The sequence below is a fragment of the Poecilia formosa genome, unplaced genomic scaffold (genome assembly GCF_000485575.1).
Source record: "Poecilia formosa unplaced genomic scaffold, Poecilia_formosa-5.1.2 Scaffold240, whole genome shotgun sequence".
Taxonomy (NCBI): domain Eukaryota; kingdom Metazoa; phylum Chordata; class Actinopteri; order Cyprinodontiformes; family Poeciliidae; genus Poecilia; species Poecilia formosa.
In genome coordinates, this window is record NW_006800179.1 from 262,265 (window position 1) to 273,342 (window position 11,078).

Genomic DNA, 11,078 nt, shown 5'->3' on the forward strand with positions numbered 1-11,078 from the left:
GGAACGCATACGGTCGGAGGAACTGTCGTATGATCGCGTACGGTCGGAGGAACCGTCGTGGGAACGCATACGGTCGGAGGAACTGTCGTATGATCGCGTACGGTCGGAGGAACCGTCTTGGGAACGCATACGGTCGATATGATGCCTCCATGGTGCAGCAGTGTTTGTAACAGTCATGTGGTGTCAGCTGTCTGCCCTGGTTTCTGCTCTCTGGATGGAAATCAAAGCGTCGGGTCAGCGCAGCCTCAGGGCCGCTGCACTCAACCATCAGCTGGCAGGATGAACAGCGACGGCATAATGAGAGCAAGAGGAGGGGGGCAACGGGGCAGAACCAGGAATGAATCAGGATGGAAGAGCAGTGGAGAAAGGAATGAGGTCAAAGGTCATGGCACCCTGAACCTGAATGTGGGACAGTTTCCTCTGGTTGAGCCACAGAATGAGAGCTGGAGATAAACATGAGCGTTAATGTTTCACATTATTAATTCACCGATGAATGTAATTTGCTAAATTTAATTTGGAGCTAAATATTTAACAAAATATTTATTTAGTAAGCAACATATTTAGTTTACTTTTTAGCTTCAACCTGAATATTTATGTTGCTGACAGTTAGTGAGCTAAATATTCCAAACTAAGTATTTAGTCTGGAAATAAATATTTATATGGTAAGATAAATATTTAGCTTTCTAACTAAATATTGTAGCTAAATATTTAATCAGCAGACTAAATATTTAGCTAAGTGAATAAATATTTGGTTAGCAAGCTAAGTATTTAAATATTCAGCTTGAAGTTAAATATTTAGTATTTTACTAAATATTTAACTTACTAAATAATTTTAGCAACCTAAATATTTACCTTGAAGCTAAATATTTAGCTTGCTAATATTTAGTTTGAAACTGACCGTTATAAATTACTAACATGGTGAAAGCGTGACTGAGAAATGAACCCAGACGTTTTCGTCTTGGACTAAATAATCCAGATTATTGTTCATTTTTGACTGTAGCTTTACAAACGGCACCAATTAATAGATGTTATAAAAACAATAATTAGGAGCAAAAGATTGAATTTACTTCATTACAGGCTCAGATATATACATACAGCTCCTGTAATATTTGCTTCACTTCTTGTTAAATTGCCCAGGTGATTCATGTGTTCCACTAATACCTGATGATGCATTTTCTACACATACCAAAGGTCATATTAAAACAGTTTTAATCCAACAGTTATGATGCTAATTTTCATTTTAAACACCTGAATTTATGTTTTGTTTGAGCTGCATCCAACCTAGAGACTATGTAAGAGTCTGATCTAGTTCATTTAGATCTGTCTGGCTGTAGGAACCAGAAAGGAGGTAAAACTTTTAATCTGAAGGTTTTGCAGCCATGCAGCCTCTGGCATCATTTTCTTTACAGAACCGGTAAAAAGGATCCTGCTCCAGTAAAACGGGAAACAAACTGCTGTGTTTTATTTGTAGTAATCTGTTTACTGTTGGCTGGTGGATGTGCTGTAAACATGACTCCTTCCTGAACGCAAGAAATGAATTATTTTAATGTTCTGTCGCTATTTTTATGTCCCATGTTATAACTGAGATAATGTTGTGAAATGAAAACCAGCTGAACATACTCCAGCCTTACTGACAGCTACCACAGTGTTAGCCTCTCTGTGTGGAGCAGCCAAGCCTTTAATTATGCTGAGGTCAGGCTGGGACATCAGCTCAACACGTTGTGGCTCCGCATCGTGTGAACATGTTCCATCTCTTACATTTTAAGCTTCTAAAACTGTTTGGGTTCAATTTACATTAAGAGTCGCGTCAACCGCTCGTTTCCAAACATCGTATGTCAAGATTTCAGGCACTGGAGCCTAAATGAAACACATTCTCACATCAAACTGGCAAGCAAGGGCCTGTTTCAATTGCATTTATTAGTTTGAAATTTCCCCAGTTGAATGAAATGAGCAAAAAAGCCCAACAAATTTGGAAAACATTGTGCCGGTGCCAGGCGAATTATGCAGCGCTTGGCGGTCTGGCCCTGGGCTTGGGCTGCACTTCATTAGCCATCTTCCCTCTACCTTTCTCTGACAAATTCAATAAATGTTCATCTGGCTCCAATTAGGCCCTCGTTAGCAGTAATTGGCTTGGTATTTACTCACAGCATTACTCAGTAAGGGTACGCTCAGTCTTTCAGGCTTGTTATTTACCTGCCAAGTGCGTGCGCCCTGCAGAAAGCCTTCAGATCTCCTGAAAGGTCAACTTTCCTCCATCTAAAAACCCACATGGCAACATATATCTGTCTGAAGCATTGTTCCCGTCTCGAGTACACTCAGTTCCTGGCAGCTCTACTGAAAAATATGGTTTTCAAGATGAGATTTAAGCTGAAGCTGTGGAGCGCTGAGGAGACCTTGACATGAGAGTGGCCGCGTTCACCAGCAGCCCGACGGGAACCAAACGGCACAACTACCATCTTTTCACTTCTGTACGCAGAACAAGTCAAATATATGCCCGACAGTTTCCAAAGCGTCTGCAGTCTGAACGCTCAAGTCGCATTCATCCGACGTTTACGTCACTGACGTGAGACGTGCGTCATAATTCTGCACCCGAACAAGCAGGCGGTGAGTCTTGACGCAAACAACTGAAACCTAAAACATGAGTTTATTAAAGAAGTCTGTGATCGCATCACAATCCCACCGTTCCCACATCCAGCGGCGCTTTAAAACAGATTTCTCTACAGAAGCTGCAATAAACGCAGCTGCATCTTTATTTATTTATTTATCTGCTGTTATTGGAAGTCGTTTTTAGAAAATTCAGGGGAGAGGAACCGTAAATTCAAGAAGAAACTAATTACATCTGAAAAAGTCACATGTAAGCTTCACAAATCATCTAGCTAGCCAGCTGGTTACCTATTAATCTAACTAGATGAATAGTTACCCACCTATCTTGAACAGATGGCTAGCCACACGGCTAGTTATCTGATTTGAGTAAGTCACGTGTTACTTCTGCAGAATTAGAGAGGAACTTTCTGGAGTTTCCAGGTTTCTGTGTCTCACTGTTTTCTGGAACATTCAGTTTGTTTCACAACTAATCAGTTACTTTCTGTAGCTCCTCCACAGAAGTAGTCATTTACTTTTATGAACCTCACATGTTTGTTCCCTAATAACGATCAAAAGGTTTCTCTGACGTTTAGTTGGAGGTTTTAATCTTCTGGACACAGAATTCACAAGATAGATTAAATCCTAAACATAACAATTAGACCTGAATATATAAATTAACTATCCAAATTTATTCTACGCTTATAAAAGTCTAAAAAGTCCATTTTAAAGGTGTAGAGTCTTCGCGGCTGAAGCCTGTTTGAGTCATATCTCACAGCACAGCTGCTTGTTATTACAGGATGGGTGAGAAACGGAGGGAGAAAGTTTAGCTGTGTTTTTATGTTTTTAGGGGCATTCAGAGGAGGATTAGCGTTAAACAGACAGGGATGTGTTCAGGGAGTTTTTTGTTCAAGGTTTTTACTGGAAACTGACGCAGTAATAATAAGACTCGGCCTCATTCAGCTCCAGGTTCTGTACCATTAAACTTGATGGTTCAGTACCAACGTTTCTCTGGCAAAAGGAACTATTTTTCCAGGGTGGCCTGAGACTAAAACGTAAACTGGGAATGCTGCCATTCCAGATCCACAGGAAGAAAAAGATGAGCCTGCAGGAGACTCTGGCTATGTTTCTGCTTCCCGACAGACACAAAGCAGCAAAAATATTCACTAAAAATAAGATTATGAAGCTTCTGTCAGTACAAACGTGGCTCCGCGTCGCTAAAACCTGACCAGGGTTAGAAACAGGAACTGGAGAAACAATCCGAACCTGGAAGAGTCCGAAGGTTTCAGACGGAGAAGCTGCTGCTTCTCTGTCCTCTGCTAACAATTACTCCACTTTATCGTTCCCTCAATTAGAGAAAAATCAGACGATTTAACCGAAAAGCACCTGTTCCTCCTGGAGCTCAGCAAAAAAACACGAGTTTCAGCGCTGCACCCTGAGAGTGGCAGTTCCTGGAAGCTGCAGAGTAAGCGGTGCCACGTGGACGCGCCGCAGCCTGAGACCTTCTTCTCCTCAAGTCAGTTTTTCTTCCCATTTTTCTCTGGAATGTGAGGAAAGCAGGAGGTCTGCGCCGCACATGTTCCTCTTTCACAATAACTGATCCCAACAGGGAAAACTCAGAAACTCTGAGGAACGCAAAGACACCAGATCCAACACGGACACCACTGCTGACTTTGACTAGACCATTTGTAGAGCTAATCATATGTCCATTTACGTTTTCTGTAGAAAAGGTGAAATCCAAAATAACTTTCTCAGTTTTTAAAAAAAACTGGCTTTTCCAAAACAGAAAAAGGGGAAATTTATGGAACAAGTGAGAATGTGTCAAACTTTCCCCTCTGCTGTGACTCTGTGCCTTACCAGAGGCACCAAACCCTGAGACATCAAAGTTCAGGCGTCCAGAGGGAAGGACTCCTCCACTTCCTGCGTCAACGTCTGATGACATCACACGTTGAGTCACCCGATTGGTTCGCTCCAAAACAGGAAAAGGAAACAAAACCGGGAAAAAAAACTGCTTCTTTTGCTTTTTCCCCAAAGTTTCCAGTAAAGTTCACTGGTACAGAACATTTCAGCAACAAGGCACATCAAAGCGTTTACATCCTAAAAACATCATAAACATCATTCAGGAGCAGATTTTACGTTTTGTCTTTCAGAAACTCAAATATGTTGGTGATTGTTCCAGTTATTTTGGTTCAAAAGTTACTAAGCAGCTCAAACGTCTTTAGTCTTGATTTAAAGGAACTCAGTGTTTCAGCTGTTTGTCCTACTTTTATATTCATTTATTTCACTGAGATTAAAAATGTCTTTTACAGGACAATCCTGGACAAACTGAGATTACAGAAAACATGAACATTAAATGAACTAGTTAAAAGTTAAAACGCGTAGAGGAGCATCTTTAGATTGGTTTTTCTTTAAATGGTTCCCAGAAGACGGAGCAGAAACCTAAAACATTTTTTCCAGTTCAGTTTGGACTTTTGGGAAGTAAAAATTATTTCTCAGAACAAAATTTCCACCAGTGGATTTATAAATAAAAGCATGCCGATAATAGCCGTCCATCCCACCTGGTAGTTTAATAACGATGTGAAAAACATTTTAAACTCGTTATAAATCCGTAATTAACAGAATAAAGACGTTTAAGAGAAACATGCAGGTACAAAATGTCTCCATAGTTCAGACAAACATACAGGAGCTTTCTGCATTTCTCAGTTTGGACCAAACCTCTGCTGATGGACTCGATCCCCGAGCATCATCCTGCCACCACCAAGCCAGAATGTGGAGGGAAACCAAGCGACTAACGGAGGAAGCCGATGTTTCAGATTTACCTCCAGCCGTTTTCCTCGACCAGCTGCATGACTCGCGGTTTCAGTCATGTCACTGTAATAAATGCCGTCTTGTACGCGGCTATTAAAGGCTGACATTACTGTCAGGGTAATTGCAGGATCCAAGCAGCCGCAGAGTAAAAGACTTTTCTTAGTTTATAACTGGTTCCATATGATCTCTGTTCAATAGATCACATTAAAAAACCTTTAACCTCATAAACATGCAGAGAAGTTTTACATGCAGGCAGAAGGAGCCTGAATGAAGAAGCAGCACAGAGACACAGCGAGGTGATGAAGATCATTAGTTTTTAAATCAAAGCCTGTCTGTCTGCCCGTCTGTCTGCCCGTCTGTCTGTCTGTCTGTCAGGCTCTAATATTCATACAACTGGGAGCAGATTATTGGACACTTTAACTTAACAATTATCATCCGTGACCGACGCTGTGATCAAGTCAATATGTTGTCTCTGACCCGCTGAAGAGGGCTGCAAATTTACTGCACAGACCTGGAAGCAATTAGCAGTTCAATGCGCTGCGTGTCCAGGTGGTGGCGCTAGAGCAGCTCAGTGCAGCCGGACGCTCCATGAATCCTCCACAGATGTTAAAGTCAGAGATGACGTTATGCGGTTCTGAGCTGACAGATGTAAGAACAACAGTCATCATTTTATTCATTAATGGCTAGAAATCTGGACTGAAGGGAAAGTTTTGCTGTGCTGCTGCAGCTGTGCTGCTGCAGCTGTGCTGCTGCAGCTGTGCTGCTGCAGCTGTGCTGCTGCAGCTGTGCTGCTGCAGCTGTGCTGCTGCAGCTGCTCTGAGGAGCCTAATGAACTGCTGCTGCTGCATTATGCATGCATCCTCCAGAATGCTCCAGGAATACACCTGCACTGCTGCACAGCGAAAACACATGCCTCCAACGTTTCTGCTTCATCAGCTTCAAACACTGTTTTACTCAACAGAACCCACAGAACCAGAACCAGAACCAGAACCCAAGGCAGTCTGAGCACAGCTGAAGCCAGATGGACACAAAGCTGATGATTAACAAACAGTTTCAGTGGAAAAGCAGAAACCAGAAAACGTTCTCAGTCAAACATGTTGAAAACCTTTAAACTGCCTCGGTGCTTCATCTGCCTCGGTTCTGATCCAAATCTCAAGGAGTTTTAGAACCAAACATGAACAGAACCAGAGCGAAGCTTCATCCGTTATCTGATGAACGCAGAGTTTCCACCAAACTCTGTAGAAATCACCTGCATCAAACAGACAAACTGAAACACTGCTTCAGTTCACGGTTTGGATCTTTTATAGATCAAAACAACGAAGCGTCTTTAAGAAACGATTCTAGTAAAAAATGCTCAAAGATCCGATTTCAAACTGGTTCTGAGTCAATGAAACCAAGACCAGATGAGCTAAAGGAGGAATAACTGAGATAAGGTAAATTAAACAAAGCAAAGCTAAATAAAGTTAACGCAAACTTAGCTAAACTAAGCTAAAGCTAGCTTCTCTAGCCTAAAAGGGTTGTAGCTAATGTAAGCTAAGCTACGCTACGCTAAGCTAAGTCAAGAAAGGACAAAGCAACATCAATGCAAGGCTAAACTAATCCAAGTTACAATAAGATGAATTTCCTACTGAAGTTATAACTAAGATGAGCTAAACTGCAGAAAATCAAATTACACAAGTTCAAGCTAACCTAGCTAAGCTAAAAAGAAGCTAAGCTAAATTAAACTAGCTTGGTGTATTTTAAGCATTACTTTGTTTCTTATTTGCTTTTTGGTCAAACATCAATGACTTGCACTCAATTCAATCTGTGAAATTAGAAAATTAAGTACAATCCATTTAACATGAATGATTCTGTTGAATTTTACAAAATGCAAAAAATGTCTTAATATTCTGAATTTTTATGTAGAATAATCTAAAAAATAGGACAAATTAATTACAAACTGCTTGGAAAATGCAGATCAAAATTAGTTTTTATTTAAAATAGTGTTAATCTCGAATTATTTTTAGTAAATGTTCAAGTATTGATCTAAACCTGAGTTAATTAATAAGCTGTAAATCTCTGAAGAGAACACTTAAAGATCTTTCAGAAATACTTTAAAACTTTTGAATAGATTACCAGATGCTAATCTTTCCTTCTGCTAACCTAAATCTGAGATACTACAAGTAAAACTGGAGGAAGGAGAGCAGATTGGAGAAGATAATTTTCCATGAATAAAACACGTTAACGTCTGAGGATGAAGCAGAAATGCTCTGAATAGGTTTGGTTGATTCCACTGAGGATCGATCCAGGCTGGGACTCGGGTCACCAGATGGGAAATGATCCCCTGTGATTCACAACCAAAGTATGAAGAGTTCGTATTAGTGAAGACACAGACGGTTTACAGCAAACTGGATGCAGGACAGGTGAAGTGACTGCAGGTGGAATCAGCAGAACGTTTCTGTGTGTGTTGGTGTTTCGGATGTGCTGGTTGGCTGAGCTGCTGCGTATCGATCCGCCGCTCTGAGTGCTGAAAGCCGAGCCGTCTGCCGACCGGACGTCCATTAAGGCCCATCCGCCGGGTAAACGGCTAAAAACAAACCCTTTACCAGGGGCCGGATGATTTAATAACAGAACCAACAACCAGACTGGATTCTTAGAATATTTTCGTGAAATCACCCTGGACCCAAAGACAGTACACACACGACTGGCACCATCAGAGGGGAACAGGAAGGCGACACTGATGAAGCAGCATCAGTGTCGTTCTAGTCGTCCAGACAGATTCAGGTTCTGAGCAGAGAGAGTCTGACTGGACGATGTTACTGGGAGGCGGAACGGAACGGGAGAGTTTATGTAGCCGTCACTTACAACAACATCAGCAGAGTAGGAAGTGGAAAAGAATGTGGATTTGGATGTAATGACAAATGTTGAGTTGTTCCAGTTTTAGATTTGGTCACAACAACATCTGGACCTCCGTCTCAGGTCCAGTTTCCTCCAGAGTGGGAGTGTTCCTGGATCACGGAGCAGGTCTTCTGTCCTTCTACAGCGTCTCTAACACCAAGACTCTCCTGCACAGAGTCCAGACCAGATTCACTCAGCCGCTTCAGGCTGGGGTTTGGGTTGGGGCGGGTATGCTTGCTGGATCCTCCACAGAGTTCTGTAAACCCAGATAGATTTCCTCTCTTCTCTCTGATTAGTGATCAGGGTTCATTGATCTGATGTTTCAGCACTGCTGTTCAGATCTTCTCTGCTTTTCTGTTTAACCCCTTAACCCACATGCCGTTTTTCCATTGTATTTTCAAGGGCTGAAATTTTAGGGTTTAAACTCTGCCGGTGTCCATTATGACGCTTTTATTGGGCAGCCTAGAGCCCCCCCCTTTGATTGACACCGCATTCAACCAATAATGTTATGAAATGGCTTTTCCCGAGCCAATAATATCCAGAGAGCGACTCGAGCTCATTTTGACATGCCCGTACTCTTTCTGGAATATTTCTGACTGGTCAACTCGGAAACTAAATCTAAAGCCACCGATGTGTAGCCAACACGTGTCCTGTCATAAGGATATGAGGCATTTTGAGGTTTGTTTTACATGAATCCACCAGCTGCATGCGTAGCCACGCGTAATGTGTGCGCCTTTGTTGCGTCAAAGTCAGGCGCCGTGCGCCCTCATGCATAATGGTGTTTACAGGACTTTTTCCAACGGAGAGCCACGCTGGCAGAACCTGTCAAAACTGGATGTGTTTCTTCAGCAGAACTTCACAACTCACAGGAGTGGATGATCATGGCCTAAGAGCTGACAAGTTTTGGGTTTGAGAATACCGGAAGCTTTTAGTCGCCCGCTGTTACAGTCAGAGCGAGCGGGTAGAGCGAACTGAAGAGTGAGGACGGGGGGGCCGAGGGAACGGTGGCGCAGGAGGAGCGGGCCGTGGGGGTTCGAAGAAGAAGGAGAGAAGGTGTAGGGCAGGTTAGCGTATAGTTGGAAGGTTGGGGGCGGAGGGGACGAAGAAGGAAGGGGACCGGGGGGGGGGGGTCGAAGGAGAGGTGGTGGGGGGCGATGGTGCAGGGGAGGGGGAATTCTGGGGGCAGCGCACCGTTAGAAGGGAGGGGAGGCAAAGAAGGATGGTGGGGGGGTCTAGCGTACCGTTGAGTGCTGGGGGGGACAGACAGCCAGAAGGGAGAGGAGGTCTGACTGTACGCCAAGCCCCCCTGCCCCTCCAGATATGCTATTTGATTTATAATTCTAAGTAATTTCCACTATCAGTAATGTATCTGCCTGAGGATTCCTCTGGTCATCATCTTTCATTAGAGCCTCACTGATGGCTGCATGTTGAAGCACTGAGGAGTTACAGTCATTTCAAGTTTGTATATCAGGTGTCGTACAATAAACAGTGAGTTCTGTCAGCCAGTGGTGAGGATTTGATTTGCACCGACATGTCCTCCTTTCAAAAAGCCACAGTCTGCTGCAGGCGCTAATTCAACACTCATAACTTCTCACAATTTTAATAGAGAGAAAAAAAATGTGACTAATCTAGAAGAGTTGTAAACATTTGATAATATTTCAGAAACATTTCAGATTTAAAAACATCACAGTAAAAATACTTTAGGTTCATTTTTACAAATTTAAATAAAATATTTTCACATGGACGTCGCCATGTTGTTTATGCTGCAATGCATCCTGGGTAGATGACACATGCTAGGTGCTAGCTCCATTTAGCCAAAACAACACATTTTTTGCAAATGAAAAACATTTAGCCCTTCCAGTTTGAACCAGAGCACCCTGAAATAAAATTTAATACAGAAATGAGAAGGAGAGATGAAGATGAGGAGGACCAAACAGATGAAGAGAAAAGACCATCACTGAAATGGCTGATGTAGCTGCTTGGCGATGCTAGCCAGAAGGAGAGCATAGCTGCTAGCAGCTCCAGTTCCTGACTCATGATACTTACGGTTAGCGTCAGGATCAAAACATTTCCCCAAATTATCTGTGTTCTGATTTGGTGATTGCTCCTACTAATGATGTTAGCTCCTGCTAATGACAGGTGCTAACAGGATAATGATGTTAGCTCTAGCTACTGATGTTAGCTCAAGGTAATGGTGTTAACTCTTCTTTATGTTGTTAGCATCTGCTAATTGTGGTAGCCCCTGGTAATTAATTAGCTCCTGCTAGTGGAGTTAGCTGTTGGTTATTGTGTTAGCTCTAGCTAACATAGTAAATCACAAGTCGATGATGTTAGCTTGTTTCAGTCGATATCTATAGCAAAACATGAAAACTTTCCAATCAATCCAGACATTTCACCCTCCTCCCCACCTTGACTTGTGTTTTGTTTGGAGGCTTTAGGTCCACTTTGACCTGCCCACGCCGTTGACCCAGCATGCATTGCACAGGTGACAAAATAGAGACCTCCATAGGTAAAAACAAAACAAAACAAAAAAACAATGGATTCACCATTTCTAAAGGAATTATGACCTTTTAAGTGTCACAGAGAACTTAAACTCTGTTTTAACTCGATAATTACATTCCAACATGGAGTCACCTGGCAGAACTTCCCTCTGAGGTTCTGCACCGTGTGAGAAAACTGGACCTCTGCTTCAGCTCCAGCGTCACACACTCCGTGTTTTATCGCTTTTTAATTCAGCAGCAGCAAATCAGAGCCAGCAGCTTCAGGGCTCAATTCAAACACACACACACACACACACACACACACACACACAC

General features: G+C 42.5%; 1 protein-coding gene and 1 long non-coding RNA gene across 2 annotated transcripts in view; one reads left to right on the forward strand and one right to left on the reverse strand.

The window, feature by feature from the left end:
* The window catches only part of pde4dip (phosphodiesterase 4D interacting protein), a 69,706-nt gene that overhangs the window by 48,135 nt on the left and 10,493 nt on the right, over positions 1-11,078 (reverse strand).
* Positions 9,939-11,078, forward strand: part of LOC107838321 (uncharacterized) — a 6,705-nt gene continuing 5,565 nt past the window's right edge. Inside the window, exon 1 of the long non-coding RNA XR_001664382.1 lies at positions 9,939-10,062. This is a non-coding gene — a long non-coding RNA (uncharacterized LOC107838321). The remainder of the gene's footprint in view (positions 10,063-11,078) is intronic.